Source organism: Dermacentor variabilis, chromosome 5 (genome assembly GCF_050947875.1).
Source record: "Dermacentor variabilis isolate Ectoservices chromosome 5, ASM5094787v1, whole genome shotgun sequence".
In the NCBI taxonomy this organism is placed as follows: Eukaryota; Metazoa; Arthropoda; class Arachnida; order Ixodida; family Ixodidae; genus Dermacentor; species Dermacentor variabilis.
The window spans coordinates 37,640,531-37,657,849 of record NC_134572.1 but is presented as its reverse complement, the minus strand read 5'-3'; positions in this window follow the sequence as shown (position 1 = coordinate 37,657,849).

Below are 17,319 nucleotides of genomic sequence, written 5' to 3'. Positions count from 1 at the left end.
GCCGACCTCCTTCTCGTCCTCTCCTGTTTGGCACATGCCGCTCTCGAAAAAGCAATATCGATGCTTCCCCGTGTCACAGGCGCGTGCGGAAACAAAACTTTGTTCCCATCTTTACCGCTTTCGATCTTGTTTGCGTTGTCTTACAAACCGTTCGCGAATGCGTGTTTACGGTAGTCCAACAAGACGTGTTCTTGGGCGAGTGGGTTATGATACGGTACAAATAAAACACAATTTTGCAAACAATTCCACAGACAAGGCAGGGAACAGACCACGCGCTCACTAACAACTGGCGTATTTCAGGAAGAAGCAAAAGAACAGTCCAGGGTTTGCACACGCGCGGAAAACAAAGTCGCCAGGAACTCGGCTAAAAGAAGATCACCGGTTCTTCATCAGAACTAAGGGCCTTGTCAATTCAGCCAGTTCCTACAACTTGTTCTCACCCTTTCTCGAGTTAACATGTGTCATTAACAGAATCTCTGGGCCCCCAACGCCCTAAAGAAAGCAGACCTCCGGGTGGTCATGTGCCCCAGTATGCCTGCTTTTACCATATGTCATTATTTCATCGAGCAGGCCACATACAACACGCACTTCGAGCTTTTTCAGTGCATGGTCGATGTGCATATCTATTGCTCTTCTTTTTTTTTTCGTGAAGCGACGTATTGGTAGGGCGCTGTTTTGTCAGTGTTCTTTTTTGCGTTCATTTATTTATTTCTGCTATAGACTTTATTTCATGATCGCTTCTCACCTACTTCTTTTTCGCCTGCTTGGTGGACAAATGAAAGACGAGGTAACCTCGATTGAACTTGCAACTTCAATTCCCCGGTTTTTGGTGAACCAAAGGTCTTGCCATTTCTTTCACGCGACCATCACCCGCAGCTACACTACAATAAAGCTTTGGTGGGGCTAGTTGATGCCTGTTATTTCGAAGTTGAAAAATTCCGCCCAAAGCCCAGGACAACCCACAAAGAAGAGAAGGGACAAGTACTGGCGCTGACTATCAACTGATTTTGTTACATTTGATGAGACAAACGCTCAAGTGCTTGTCTCGTCTCTTCTTTGTGATATATATATATATATATATATATATATATATATATATATATATATATATATATATATATATATATATATATATATATATTGTTTACCTAGCCTCGTTCAGACGAGGGTAGTGCGGGGCAGATGCTATGGCGACGCATGGCGCACTTGATTGACAGGAGTATAGCCCGTCAGAGCTGAATGCGCATCGTCTTCTACATCAGCAGATGAAATGTGCCGGACACCACACTTCGCCTGCATTAGCACTTATAAGCTGCGTTTATGTCCTTGCCTGACAAAACGCCAATGTCAGTTACCTTTCATCGACCAATCTAGACAAACTGCTGATAGGCATATCGCGTATACGCATCACACGCAGACAACTTCTCTGTGCCATCCGTGAGTAAGACACTTGCACCATCCGTGAGTAAGATAATTTCGTATTCTCGCAAAATTAGCTTAAGTGCTCTGTTACACACAATCTCGCGAGCACTTCGCTGCCGTCCCTTCAAGGAACATTCGCTATCGTCGCTGTACTAGCGCCGACAGTCACCGACGAAGTGGTACTGCGCGTTTTAAACGCCAACGTGTTCTTTTTTCTTTTCTTCTTTTTTTTTGTCGTCTTCCGCCAACCCTCACCGAAAGTGCAGTGCAGAAAGTGTAGTTTTCATGCTACACTAGAGCTACAAAAATGGCTTCGTGTAGCTGGTCGGAGCTACACGTTTTCTACGCCATGTAAAAAAAAAATGTTACTGGTTGAAGTAGCTACACTCGTGTACCCAATCTAGGTCAAACACTAGCCCTAAAGTCTGCATTATGGAAGCCAGAATTTTTGGATCCTGGTCCCAGCCGACATCGACCCGAATTGCATTAAAATGGGCTTTTTAAAATGAAATAGACTCATTGAAAAACTATAGAATATGCAAAGTGATGCGTCTCCTTCTTTTGTAATCTTCTTTTCTTTTAGTAGCTTTTTTTATTAGCTTATTTTTTAAAGCCTTAAGTGGCTCATGCCCCCGAATGTCTGGAAAACGCGGCGTGCGGTACGGAGTCATGTGAGCACGCCTCGCGCAGACATGCGGTCGTGCCACTGCTCGTGCATTCGTCGCCGTCTTCTTCCACAGCTGGCTCAGCTGCCGCTCATGTTGCCGGAAAAAAAGGCAATGTTAATTAAGATAAGAGTTAATTCACGCACTCAACGCCACGGCGTTCGGTGGCACTCGAGCTCTCGAGCTTATGTGGAAGTCAAACCCCCGACGTTTGGTGTTAAGGCGAAGTTCATTAGAGGTCAGTTGGTTAAGCTATAGTTAATTATGGTACTCGATCCCACAACGTTTGGTGGGAGTCACACTGTCGACCTTTCGTGGTAGGCGAACCCACCACTTTTGGTGTTAATCAGAGCAAAGTTATTTAAGGCACAGTTAATTACGGTAGCGTCAATTATGGCCCTCGAAACCACGACCTTTGGAGAAAGCAAGCAATAAGAAGTAACAACGCATTCGAATGACAATATCAGGTAATTTAATGAATGTCTCTTGAGTGCGCAGGATTTCCTCTTCACCCTGTTAGGCGTACGCTAAAGTGAATGTCGATTATCCGTCCTTAGCCCATCTTCCTGTGCAGCTTGGCCAACCGGACATTTAATCTGGTTAACCTCTCGGCCGTTCACCTCTCGTCTTCCCGCCTTGATCACGAGTGACCAGTTATGACCACGCCAAATGGTGTTAAGCATTGATCGCTGATGCATGAAATTCCCAAACGGCTTCTCTAAGCTCTAAACAATCTCCAGGCTAATCTTGCAAGTTAAAGTTTGCCGAAAACCGAAATTCGCGACTCGCAAGCTTTTGCGCAGAGTAATCGAGCTCACGTAGGCTACATAGCATGGTGCTAGAATACTATCTACTATCGTACGCTACATCAATGTTTAAAAACTATAGGAGCCCATTTTATCATATTTATCTGAGTGTGACCGCACGCGTATCGTACGGGACAAAATCGGTGATGCCTAACGAGAGCACACATACGCGGACGAATCATAAAATATTTGTCCCTATATTTTTTTAATTACCACTGTAAATGTGAAGTAAACACACCCATTCCCAGTGGCGAACCTTTCTTGAATTGGCCCGACCTTATCTCCCTGTAGCTCCGCGGCACGGCGCTGCTGCCAGTTGTTGAAGGTGGTGGTTGTGCTTCACACGCCCAACGAAGTGTGATTCGTTTTCTATCGAGCAAGCGACAAACGCCCAACTGAAATCCACTGGGAAATGCAGCCCACGTATGCGGAAAAGTGTCTCGCTTTGAGTAGTGTGAAGTGGGGGTTGTTGTGAGTTCGCAAAAGGCAGTGAACGCTTGCATGACAATGAGCGTTCGGGAGGCCGGCCGCATCGCTGACTGACGACATTTCCCGCGTTGTTGCAGTGCTGAAATCCGATTGACGTGTGCACCTCAAGGACATTTCCCGGGAGCTTGGCATTTTGTATGGGCGTGTTTACGACATCATTATGGGAGTGTTGGGGTGTGTATGGGGGTGTTTACAACATGAAACCTTCCGGTACCGAAAGGTTTCATGTCAGTGTGCGCTTAAGCAGCTGGGTGACACGATGAAAAGTAAACCAATGATTGCTTCACTGAATCAGCAGCAGCGGTATGCCGACGAGGGTGGATGTTTCCTGGACCGCAGTTTCACTGGTGAGGAAACGCGGATATTGCATTTCACGCCGGAATCTAAGTAGCAGAGCATGGTATGGAAACATACGGGTTCACCTGTGGCAAAAAAAAAGTTGTCGCAGCTTCGCACTTGTGGCGCGTAGACTAGGCAAACGGTGAAGCTGCCGGCCCCACCTAGGTTATTCTTGGTTCGGCTAAGTTTATGCATGGTTATGTTTGGAAACTCGGCCAAGTTTTCTGCGTGGTTATGCTTCGGAAGAATCGGAAGTTTTCTGCGTGGTGTCGTCGTTAGTCGCCCAAAGAGCAATCAATACTCAGCCATTAAAGTATGTACACTGTGTTGTTTTATTTTACAGTACTAGTCATTTCTTTCGTCGTCGTCGTCCGATGGCAGAAGTACACAGGACAAATATTTGTCCAGCGTGTCTTCACCTCGATAAACCTCGACATATTCTTCATCTATCCCGGGTGAAACTTGCCCATTGTCAAGGAGCACCTTGGTTGATGTGTGCTCGTTAACGCAGACTCGTGACTTCGGATATTCTGCAACTCGCTGACCTTTCTCCGCCATTTCACCGGGGCGATATTCGGAATTGGGCCGAAGTCGTCGCATCATTCTCTACCAGTGGCGCGGCGGCTTTCATGCGGCGCTTCCTCTTCTTCGGGAGTAACGCTCTTCTGTCGCCCCATCTCTCTCTTCGTCGGATACTCGGATGTTTTGTCGGCGTGGGGGTGGAGTGGAGCTGCTTTTGTATCCCCGTGGTGACGTGACGGCTTAAATCCGCATCTGCGCATGCGCGGCCTACGTACGGCTCGGCGAGGCAAAGCTACGGTGAAGCAGTGCCAGAGCTCGCGATGACGTCATCGCTCGGCGACGTTTTGCTGCGCACGTTCGCCGGCGTAACCACCAGCTTAAACTGCATCGCTGTATAAAAAAAATTCGTTCAGTGCCATCTTGTCGGAAAGTGATGTTCATGGTTTTCTGGGATCACCTCGGAACGCTGTTGGATTTCATGCCACGAGGTGCAACCATCAATGCCGACAGTTATTATTCCACGCTGTCACATCTGCTGGCTGCCATCAAGTGAAAACGCCGAGGGATTCAGGATGCGGATAGCGCGTTTGTCCTCCATGACTCAGAACCGCCGACATGCTCCGGTCATTTCACTGAGACACTCTGGACCACCCACCATACAATCCGGACCTCGCCCCTAGTGATTTCCATGTTTTTGGTCCGCTGAAGAAGTTCCTGGCAGGACAGCGGTTCACGTGCAACAATGAAGCCAAGACAAGAGTGCGACGGTGGTTCCACAGTCAGCCCGAAGAATTCTCGCCGCTGTGGAGACTATGCGGAAAAATAGTGTAAGGTACGTAGAACAATGCCCATATTTCTAATTACATGTCTGTACTTTATCTTGGTTAAGAAAAATAGGGCATAGACTTTCTAGTTCGCCCTCGAACTCAAGAATCAATATTTCTGCCTTAGTCGGCCAAATATGTGAGTTATGATGCGCTTACATTCTTGTTGCACTTAACAAGCCAAATCCTTCTTCATTTCACAATCGTAACTGCCGTCATGCTCAAAAACCTTTTTCCTCGTTGTCCTTAGAACATCTTCCTTCTCTGAGATGCACGGGGTGGAATTTTAGACTAAAGCAATCTTGAGGCACTTCTGCCATTAGCTCTCCTACAAATGTGTTACTTGTCCCGAAGTAATAAAAAGAAAATTGATTTACAGCATATGCGCTGCTCACACCTTGTTTTTCATAGGTGTTAGCCACTGCTGTGTTATGTGCCGTGTTGTTGGTTAATTTCGAACTCCGTATTTAATTTCCGTCATGCTGTGCTTTATGTAACTCCTGTAATTCGCTAGGGTCAACGGAACTCGTCTCCTTCAACGCCACACTTCCGTGAAGCCCTCTTGGTGCCTTTGTCAGAGTATGTATTCTTTTTATTCCGTGAAGCATTATTCACCCGCCGTGGATGTTTGGCGGCAATGGTGTTGCGCTGCTAAGTACAAAGTCGCGGGATCAAATCCGAGCCGTGGTGGTCGCATTTCGATAAAGGCGAAATGCGATAACATCAACTTTCCGTGCATTTGGGGCACGTTAAGGTGCCCTGGTGGTCAAAATTAAGCCGGAGTCCCCGCTGCCGCATTCCTGACACTCAAATCCTGGTTCTCGCACGTAAAATCCCAGAATTCACTTCAAGGAAGCATGAGTCGTTGGTTCCAACACGCCACACTGGTCAAATGGTTGTGGCATTCAGTACTAGGCGGGTCCGAACTGCAGCCACGGCAGTCTCGTTTTCATTAAATAGGAATGCAAGAAATTAAAGTGGTTCAAATTAGTTTGACGTCCCCAACTACGCCGCCATTCGTCCCTGCCACATATCTGTGTAGGGTAGAGGTTTGGGCGAGGTGGTAGGAATCCATTACGGCAGGCTTTTGCACACAAACTCGAGAAAGAAGAAGAAAAAAAATTGACAAACACAAGCGCAGTTGGAGGTTGGGTTTGTGTTTGCCAATTCTTCCGTATTCGTTCTCTAGTTTGTGTGCTAAATTCTGTCATCACTCACCTAAACTGCGATCTATAAGCACCGAGCACATGCCTAGCACTTTCAGTTTGTGAGATAGTTCGATGATTCTTGGGTTTATAAGCCTGTCCAGACTCGTCGGCACAGACATGGCACGTTTACTGATAGTGGATTGTGTTGTCATGGACAGAGGGCTTGACTCAAGCAGCAGATAGCTCCACTTCCGTTTTCATCTCCTTCTACGTTTAAATTTCTTCTACGTTAAACTACATTTGTTCAACTCACGAGCACCTTAGTGTCCCTCAATTGGAGTGCTTGTTTTAAAAGTGCATAGTGCATGCTAGGCTCTTCGGAAGCTGACAATTACTTGCTTCATATAACGCGTGATACACAGTTTGATCTCTTAACAATGTGCACGATTGAATTTAGTCGCTTCCCAAGTATTGCCCTGCCAGCTGAAATAAGTGCGACAGTTTCCTGTCATAACGTTATGTTTCCAAGATATAATAATGCTGATGCGGAAACCACAATGAGCAAATTAAGTTCCAATCTCAATCTTACGATCCATATGCATACAAAACGTCTTCATTTCTGCATGCCATGCAATAACACATGTTCATTATTTCTGTCACGCTTTCATTAGTTCATCCAGTCCAGTTATCGAAAATCAATTTACAACCGAAGAGGGTGCGTGCAACACGAAAAAATAAAAAGAAAAGTGGGTCATGCAGCTGTAATTTCTGCCACGGTTCCCTACATTCATATGAGCGGCATTCAGCGGGGCAAATCGACCACCGCAATGAAAACCGCGCTGTTCGTTTCTAGCAGTAAAGCAATTGTCCTTGCCGAACAATACTTTTCTCTCATCTTGTTTTCGATTTCCTAACTCCACTTATTTATTTTTAAGACGGTGCGTTTTTTCGAGAAGCTGTGGCACTGCGTTGCTGAGCTAGATTTCAACGACAGCTCGTTTACTTAAAAAAAACGATATGCACTTAGATTGAAGTGCCCGTTAAATGACCCAACGTGGACAAAGTTAACCTGCGGTCCCCCACTATGACGCGCCTTATAATGTTTTTGGCACTTGAGAAGACAGAATTTGATTTTTTTTCAGTGGAACAAACGAATTTCTTCGATAAAACAATGAGATAAAGCTACGCTTATTTCAAATCGGGAAGTTTCCAAGGACGTCGTGACTACGCATCCATAAGTTTCATAAAGAAATGATAGACTCTATACTTCAACAAAATCAAGAAGGCACCGCTACGACTACTTAATACAAATCACCGGTATTTCTATCGCACACTACAAACCAAGTCAGCATTACTCAGCAGCTGCATTACCAACTAGCCCACGGCAAAACGCTTGCATGGCTACATCCGGTGTGGCTTTACAGATCCGCCGCAAGGGTGCTGCCATGTTTGAACACGTGAACGCGCCGCCAATGAGCGCGTTATGGCCTTCACTTCGTGATAGGAGACTTGATGCTGAGTAAATAATCGAAAGCGATGTTCTAGCTTTCTGGCCAAATTATTATTCGGCAGTGACGCAAGGCTGTCGATTGAAAGTACAAGTGGAGCGTCAGCACTGGTGACAATTCACACTGGGGCCTACTTCTGCCTGATGGCAGTGAGTAGTTACTCCCATTCGGCGCGTTCTTGTCATCCGATGAAGTGATACCCAATTATGCGTAGTGCTAGTTGCTCCTAACAGCAGAGAGCTTCTACTACCTCAGTAGTGCTTAATCAGTGGTAACAGTGGCTCTGTTCGAGCAATATCAGCGTAATGTCACTTTCAGTGGAAAGAAATATACCTGTTTTCAATGTGTCTTGCAAGAATCGTTTTTTTTCTGAACCTCCAAAACACTGATAATTGCTGGAACTGTAAGCCGTGAGATCTGTGAAACCTGCATATCACATGAAAGTCTGCCAACTTACATATACTATATAAACTTCTCGGTAACCGGCAGTAATTGATCGGCCATCTGATAAAGAAAGAGTTTCGAAGTAATTAAAATCTTGCACAGCGTGTACCCGAGAGTTTTGGACATCAGCTTCACTTTCCTCTTTTCACCACTACGTGGCGTAATAACCTTTAGGATTTCAATTTCCCGCCATGACGCAAGCGCTGACTTAACCCACAGCAAAAGATATGTGCTCTTCCACTCTGTGAAGAAGGATGACCAGTGAGGCTGCGTATGTGTGGCACTTAATGGCGAAATGCACCTCTGCTGCGGGTCGGCCCGGCATTGCACTATCATCAGCATCGGCCCACGTATGGGAAGTGCTTAACGCGTGCTTCACCTCCACTGCGGGTCGGCCCGGTATTGCACTATCTTTGGCATCGGTCCACGTGTGGAGACTGCTTAACGCCAAAAGGACTTCTTCTTGGGCAAGTTGGTGCTTAGATTTCCTAGGTATACTTTGTGGCGCAAAATACATTTCTTGAAAAGGGAAAGAAAAAGGGAAGACAGTGAAGCACCTGCTTCACTGTCTTAATGCCTGCTTCACTTGCGCCGTGGGTCGGCACGGTATTTTGCTACCTTCGAGATCAGCCCACTTATGGGGAGCGCTCAACGCTTGCGTCTGCTCCGCCGCGGGTCTGCCCGGCATTGCAATATATCTTCGGGATCTTTCTTCTACACGTAGGCACGATAGTGGGGAAAGTAGCCCTTAACAGGGGCCGCATTCTGAAACGATCCACTTCGGTGATACTATCGCCTCGGCGATAGTTCGCCGTCAGGCTCGGGCTGATTGGCTGGTAGGGCAAAATTGGACGTAGCTCATCCACTTAAAGCAACTAATCAGTGCGCGTCTAACGGCGAACTATCGCCGAGGTGATAATTGCTCATTAATGGCTCATGTAAAACATCGGCAATCATACAAACTATTGTCAGGTGCTGCTTGTGGACGACAGAAGGACGTACAGGTAATGTTAACTAGAGCAGCATAGTTTAGTGAGCTGTTTGGTGGTACTTCATGTTAAGCTATGTTTATATGGTTATGACGCGGTTGTGTGGTTGTGTGCAGGGAAGTGGCACAAAGAAAGAAAGATAAATCACACGAGAAGAAACACCAAATTGTTTATTTTGGCGGCGTGATGCCCTCGAAACTTAATACAATTAATGAGCGGTGTTCACCGAATTTAGTGCCGGGGCTGGCGGATTATTAGTTATTTACAGGGTTGGTCGTCACATTTTCTAGTCTAGATTATGGTAAATGGTCAAGTTCGAGGTCGTGCGAAAAGGCGACGACGACGAAGTGTCCTGTGTGGAACGCTGCCTTTTTGTCTCTGAGAATTTAAAGCTACTTTGTGGGAGACGCCACTCCCTTAACTACGGCGATGGACGTGGAGTCGCCTGGAGAGGTTCCTGGTCCCTCTACGTCAACAGCGACCGCACCGAGAAAGCGGTCTAGCCGCCCGAGTGACACCTACAGCGAGGACACTGTGATCTACTCAGGGACCAGTGATGAAACCTCGGATGACAGCGACTTCGTGCCCGTAGCGAAGCACAAAGCAAAGAGAAGGCTCGTCAGGACGTCTCCTTCCACAAGTAAGGCAACTGTGATCCCGACGCGAAAGCCATCAGACCTCACCATTTTATATGTGCCTGTGGCTGCTAGCGACAATCTGAACCGGATCAACCGCCAAGCCACATCTGTATCGCTCGAGGCACTTGTCCCGGGTCAGATCAAAAATATAAGGATCAACGGCCGTAAGAACATCCTCGCTATAGATGTCACAAACCGCAGCGCGCTAGACATTCTGAGCAACGTTAAGGTGCTGGATAGCATCAACGTACGCTGCTATAAACAAGACCATCATGACTCTACGGCCGGCGTTGTGTATGACGTAGATAATTCCATAAGCGATGCTGACCTGCATATACTCATCAAGCCGGCGACAGAGGGAATTGCCATATTGCAAGCCCGCCGCCTGGGAAACTCGCAGTGTGTCAAGTTAACTTTCAAAGGAGACAGCCTACCGTCCCACGTCAAGGTCGGTCACTTCCGACACATTGTACGGCCTTTTGTGCCAAAGCCGCTTCAGTGCAGGAAGTGTCAAAGGATAGGGCAAGTTAGTGCGGTTTGCGCAAATGCTGCCGTATGCTCACGGTGCTCTGGGTCACACAGCTCCGACACCTGTCGTGCAGAAAACCAAAAGTGCGCAAATTGTCAGGGCTCTCACGATGCAACTTCGAAGAATTGCCCACATGTGAAAAATGAGGCGAAAGTCTTGAGGCAAATGGTCAGGGATGGTTCCTCGCACAGGGAGGCTGCCGCTAAGGTGCGACGTCGACGTTCACGTCGCCGGAGATCTAGGAAACCCACTGCTATTGCTAAGGATGCACCGCGTCCACTGACAGTCCAGCAACTTCTGCATACAACTAGCAATAGCAGCAATGAGATTCCTCAGCAGAATGTCTCCCATATCATTGCCTCAAGCGAGGAGTGGCCGCCATTGCCACGGCTAGATCCACCAGCGGAGCGACAAGATGTAGCACGCTCGCCGAATCATGCTTCACCTTCTGGCAGCAACCAAGACAACGACAAACAAGTTGTCACCATGATAAGGGCCCTTATGAACACGCTACGAGCACTGCTGACCGCCATACACACTCCGGCGGCTCGAGGCGCACTTCAAATACTGGATGCCCTGTATCCGGTACTGTCCGGTCTTGAGAAGCACCATGGCTGCTCCTCTACATTCGTTCCTTAAAGAGGTCAAGGAAGCGTCTATCTTCCAATGGAATGTCAGAGGCATTAAATCGCGTATTTCGGACTTTCGTCCGTTTGTTTTTAAGAACAAATTTCCAATCATCGTCATTTGTGAACCCAACGTTGAGAGCGCCATCCGCCTATCAGGATATGAAGCTTTCATGTCTGCCACCTGTACCGACCGCAGCAAAGTCATTGTTTATATCAGATGCGATTTCACATATGTTTTACACCCAGTGGCACCTGATGACGACAATCAGTATGTGTGTTTGACTATAAAATGTAAGAACGTCGCACTCACGCTCATAGGTGCCTACATTTCACCTAATAGTCGATTTGACAACGCACGACTGGGTGCAATTTTAACAGCGACACCTGGACCATGGGTTATTACCGGCGACTTCAATGCGCATCATCCGCTATGGGGAAGCTTAAAGATGGACTGTCGAGGCAGACGTGTACTATCCTTCGCGTCGGACCATGAGCTCTGCTGCCTAAATGATGGCAGTCCCACTTTTCTACGGGGATTGACATACAGCAGCTGCCTGGACTTGACATTTGTTTCAAGATGCCTCAGTGCCAGTGTGAAATGGTTCACGGACAACGAAACGCATGGTAGTGACCACGTTCCAACATATGTCAAAATCGACGGCATACGCAAGTCACACTCTACTACAGTTCTTCATCACATCGACTGGCCTAAATACACATTGCTCATGGAGAAGAATTGCCAAGAGATCCAGGACTGTCTGCCTGGCAACATCGAGAAGCTAATTAACGCTGCTGCTCAAGAAGCCACAAGATCTTTCAGGCCTATTCCTAAATTTTCTGAATTCGAAGCAGAATTGGAGCGGCTTCGAGCAATCCGCCGTCGCGCGGAAAGAAGGTACAGGCGCACCAAGTCCATCTACGACCTACGGGAGGCGAGACGCATACAGAAGAAGATCCAGCGTCGGATTAACTCCCTGCAGTCTCTAAGATGGAAGACCTTCTGTGATACCCTTGATCCACGTAAACCCCTGTCACATATATGGAGAACAGTGCGTGGTCTTCGAACATCACCGCAACAGCGCCACCCCTTCAAATGCCTGGCTCTCTACCAAGGTCGCAGAGAGATCGATGTAGCGGAGGACTTCTGTTTCAAAGTTGCTGGTTTACCGCCATCGTTCGCTATACGTGATCCCCGTGATGTTCCAATCTCGCGGGATTCTCGTATGGACAATATGTTTTCCATCGAGGAGTCGCAGGCGGCGTTGGCAGCGTGCAGACGTTCCTCATCGCCTGGGCCTGACGGGGTGACATACGCAGCTCTTGGAAACCTCGGTCACACAGCCCGGCATGCACTTCTAGACGTGTACAATAATTCATGGCGTGATGGAGAAGTTCCAGCTGCATGGAAGTCCAGCCGCCTTGTGCCTTTGCTCAAGCCAGGTAAATCACCCCTAGATGTGGCGTCTTATCGTCCCATTGCTCTGGCCAGTTGTCTAGGAAAGGTGATGGAGAGGATGGTGCTGACGCGTCTAGAGTGGTATCTAGAACACTACCGGTTATATCCTGACGCTATGGCAGGCTTTCGACGCGGACGCTCTTCTATAGACAACGTTATAGATCTTGTCTCGTCTGTTCAGCACGAAAAAAGCCTCAGGAGACTGTCAGCGGCGATGTTCCTGGATGTCAAAGGCGCATATGACAACGTAACCCATCAAGCCATCCTGGACGCCTTGGGTGAGGTCGGCCTAGGCGGCCTTGTTTTTCGGTGGATATCCAGCTTCTTGAAGGACAGGTCATTCTTTGTGCAAACAGAGGACGGTGCGTCATCACAACGCAACACGTACCGAGGCGTACCACAAGGCGGAGTTTTGAGCCCCACTCTATTTAACCTGGTGCTCATCGACCTGGTCCATACCCTTCCGGAATCCGTCCATGTGTCGATCTATGCAGACGATATATGCATTTGGTCATCAGGAGCGACGCGTCCTCAGGTGCGCGCCAGACTTCAAAAAGCGGCCACACTAACATCAAGTTATCTTCGAGCACGAGGTCTGGAGCTGTCCTGCGAGAAGTGCTCTATAGTCGCTTTCACGCGTAAAGCAATGAAACCGTACGTTATCAGAATTAATGGACAGCCAATTGCCTACGAGAAGACGCACCGGTTTCTAGGAGTGATAATAGATCGCGACCTTTCCTGGAGTCCTCAAATATCCTACCTAAAAAGGAAATTAGTCATGATAACCCACGTGCTCAGATTTCTTGCGGGCAAGTCATGGGGTGCGTCTGTGAGTGCGATGCTCCAACTCTATAACGCACTGTTCCTCGGTCTCCTGCGCTATAGCTTACCTGTACTGGGTGGGACCGGCAAGACCAACCTCCGTGCCCTCCAATCTGTACAAGCGCAAGCTCTGCGAATTTGCCTTGGTCTTCCCAGATGTGCGTCCACGGCTGCAACAATAGCCATCGCGCATGACCACCCCATCAACACGTATCTTCAAGTCGACACTTTAAGGATGCATATCAGGCACTTCGCCCGCCTTCCATCGCATCATCTCGCCTCCCTTCCTGCCGCTCGACCTCGTTCAGCGTTTAGCAAGATTATTGCCGCCAACCATGGAATTTTACCGTCAAACTTCACGCCTGCTGCACGACCACCTCAACCGCTGTGGTGCCTCCATCCACTCCAGGCTCTTCTTGCTATTCCCGGTATCAAAAGGAAAACGGAGATGTCCACTTTCGCCCTCAAACAAACCGTGCTTTCAGTGCTACATGAACAGCACAGAGGACGCATCCATGTTTACACAGACGGTTCTGTATCCTCTAATAGTTCAGCTGGAGCAGTGGTGATTCCCGCAGAGTGCGTCACCCTCAAGTTCAAGACATCTCACATTACGTCATCGACGGCTGCAGAACTCGCAGCTATCCGTGCTGCTCTGGAGTTTATAGTTCACAAATCATCACATTCATGGTCCATCTTATGTGACTCAAAGGCAGCTCTTCAGTGTCTGATGTCTCCTTTCAACCATGGACCAAATGAGCACCTAGTCGCAGACATCCGACTACTCCACCATCACGCAATCAACAAGGGACACAACATCATCTACCAGTGGATACCGGGACACTGTGGAATTTCAGGAAATGACAGTGCGGATGACGCTGCCCGGTCGGCTCATGATGGTGCCCAGATTATACCCATACCGCTGTCAAGAACAGACGCAGCCACAAGTCTTCGCTCCCTCGCCCGCGAGCTTACGCAGAATCTGTGGAACACCGGTGATTTCACGAACGCACGTCTCCACAAATTGGATCCACGTCTGCAACTCCGCCTACCACCAGGGTTGCCACGAGCGGAAGCAACACTTCTGTGCCGCCTGTGGCTCGGCGTGGCATTCACGAACTCATATTCATTCCGCATTGGCATGGCCGACAGCCCTACTTGTGACACCTGCGGCTGCGAGGAGACGATTCAACACCTCCTATGTGACTGTCCCCGTTACGCAGTGCGAAGAAAAGTGCTCGTGACCGCTCTCGCAAAACTGGACAATCGCCCCTTTACAGAGGAAAAAGCTCTAGGACATTGGTCCAGACGGGCTTCGGCACTCAAGGCCTTAAGGGCTTTGTTGAAGTTTTTAAGGAACTGCGAATTGTGCGACCGCCTTTGAACGTTGTAGCGCGTAGTTTCGCGTTACTGTGTGAATTTTCTCTTTTTTTTCCATTTTTTTCCCTCTTCTTCTTTCTCCTTTTATTCCCTTTACCCCTTTCCCCAGCACAGGGTAGCCAGCCGGTACTTACACTGGCTAACCTCCCTGTCTTTCCTCTCCTTTGTCTCCTCCTCCTCGAGGTCGTGCTATAGTTATTGTGTACACTCTAAAAGGGGGGCACGCATTGCGGCTCGATGAGGACAGCCACGTTCCGCGCGTCGTAGTTGCCCCAAAATGAAAAATAGTGGAGTCAACAGGAGCATCCAAAGCCAAAGTTTAACTGTGCGTCACAGTGAAGTTCAATAGGCGGAGCGCTGCGTGATGTCCCGCGTAGTCTCCGCCGTAGCCTCCCCAGTTCAAGGCATTGAAGAAAAAGTGGCAGTATCGTGGAGGGTATCATAGGCGACCTTTGATTACCAGTAACTTCACTTCTGCTGTACTCATAGAAGTACCTTTGTGTAGAAAATTATTTGTGAAGTTGTCTACCTTAATTTCAAATGCATTTCTTGACTTCGTTTAAGTATGGTTGTGGGCCCCTTAGAGAAAAATCGATGAGCCTGCGTACTAAACTTTACAGTTTAGCGTTAACAGGGAGAGATTTCACCACTTACAAGAAAAAACTGACTACACAAGTCCGGCACTTCCTAGCGTCAGAGTTCAGTTTACATGTTTATAACGACTTCACTTATGAGCTTTCTTATTTTTTTTATGCGCAAGGGTAAGTGGCCCACATGTGAAGTCAGCGAAGTTTGTAGCCGCGAAGGAAGCTTGCGCCGCAGGAGGAAGGCACCTGGAGGCGGGGAAGAGAATCGAGCACCGGGGAAAGTACGCAGGAGCGCACTGAGCGTGTGGCAAAGCAACGCCATGTAGAGGAAAGTCTAGGTGCCATGGAGCGTAGCGGGGAAGGAGAAAAGAGGCGAAGCTTCGCTGTAGGAGCGTAGGCGAAGGCGCGCTGGATTGGCCTTGCTATGTCAGTTGCTGCGGTTTCTGTGTGTGGTAAGCACGTACCAGATGCGGCACGTGATAACATCGTCCCCACACGCCTTACGTACAACGTACAGCGTGCAGCCTGTACGTACAACGTACAGCCTTATGCTGTACTTTACAAAAGTTGCAATAAAGATATGACTATACGACACCTTGTTTAACTCTGGTATGGAGTAAAACTACAGCAATTAATGTAACCGAAGTAAGCATGTTACAGGCAAAAGGGCTAGGCATAACTTCAAATGCTTCCTTTTTAGAAGACATCGCCAGTCCTTGCAAAGAAAAAGACATAGGATAGTTCAAATATCAGAGTTATATAATCCAAATTACTGTGCTCGCACAAAAAGTCAGCACTTGGCAAATCAGATACTTTTCTTAATTTTGCACACTTTGAGCGAAACGTTGTTTTCTACTGTTTCCGATATCAACTGCCTTGCCACATTCCATTTCCACGCACGCAGTATGGAGAACACTGCATCTGACATTTCTTTCCAACGCCATTAAACTAGTATGACTTGCTACAAACAGACATTTCATTCCTCACAAAAAAAAAGAAATTCGAGAATTATTTCTGTATAGATATTAACATGCCTTCTTTTATATCAGAATTTCTTCATGCTTTCTTTTTCATTGTATTAATTATTCCTATGCAATATGATTGCCTTAAAGTAAATTTCTGCATTCCACCGTGCACAATACATTTTGAAATACATGTGTCGAAATCGTCATATTACTTTTACGCATGTACTAGAAGTGCGTCCACTGTAATACAAATCGGCGAGTGTGTAACAATTTCTTGAGCTCGCATCCTGTTTGCTTATTTTTCTTATAATTTGTTATGCTAAATATGATGAGTGCTGTGCCTTGTCTTCACTCCGATGGGTGGCTGGGACTCTATCAAGCTGTCATTAGGCAGCGCTTTCTTCCTGGACGCCTTTTTTCATTGTAAGTTTTCTGTTTTGATTGACGGATCGATTCAGTTGTTGAAACTAAAATAAATTTCGCGCCTTTGACAACTAAAATGACGCCGCTTCTTTTGTTTTTAAGGATATACCGTTACTTAATTTTTTCTTCCGCTAGAAGTGTTCCGTCGTCACACAGATAGCGCTAAGCCCTATGAACTGCCGACGAGCCGCCATACTTTAACGTATGGGCTTCCGTGGTAGCGTCTCTACCATGTATACTTACGTTGGGTCATCAGTGAAAAGGTTAACAGCGGCAGCTCGTCTTAGAGAAGTGATTCGTCATGCCCCCGTCTTTTGAAAAAAGACGCGACTAACACGTAGAACCAGATGCTGGTTTTGGAATAAACCTTGCACAGGCCGGCCGAATGTATCATTTTTTGTTCATATTTCTCTTTACACAGCACGTGCAAAGGCTAGGATGATCAACGACAGCGATAGTTTTGCGAATCACTTACATTTACCAGCCTTAGCATTACAGATGCTCCCGTTTCATCGCAGCGGTGGGTTATGGCTTCACGGAAAACACAGAATGTCAGCCTGTCAGGGCCTCTTTCACGTGCGTGATCTGCTTTTGGACTAGCATGTGAGGCGAACTAGCCAGGCTAACATCTCTAGCACATCATCAAAGCTTGTTTCTCTCTCTTTCTGGTCTCTGCTGCCATCACTGACTCCTCCCCTCCCCCCCTCCCGTCCCCGCCTCTGAAAATTGTTCGT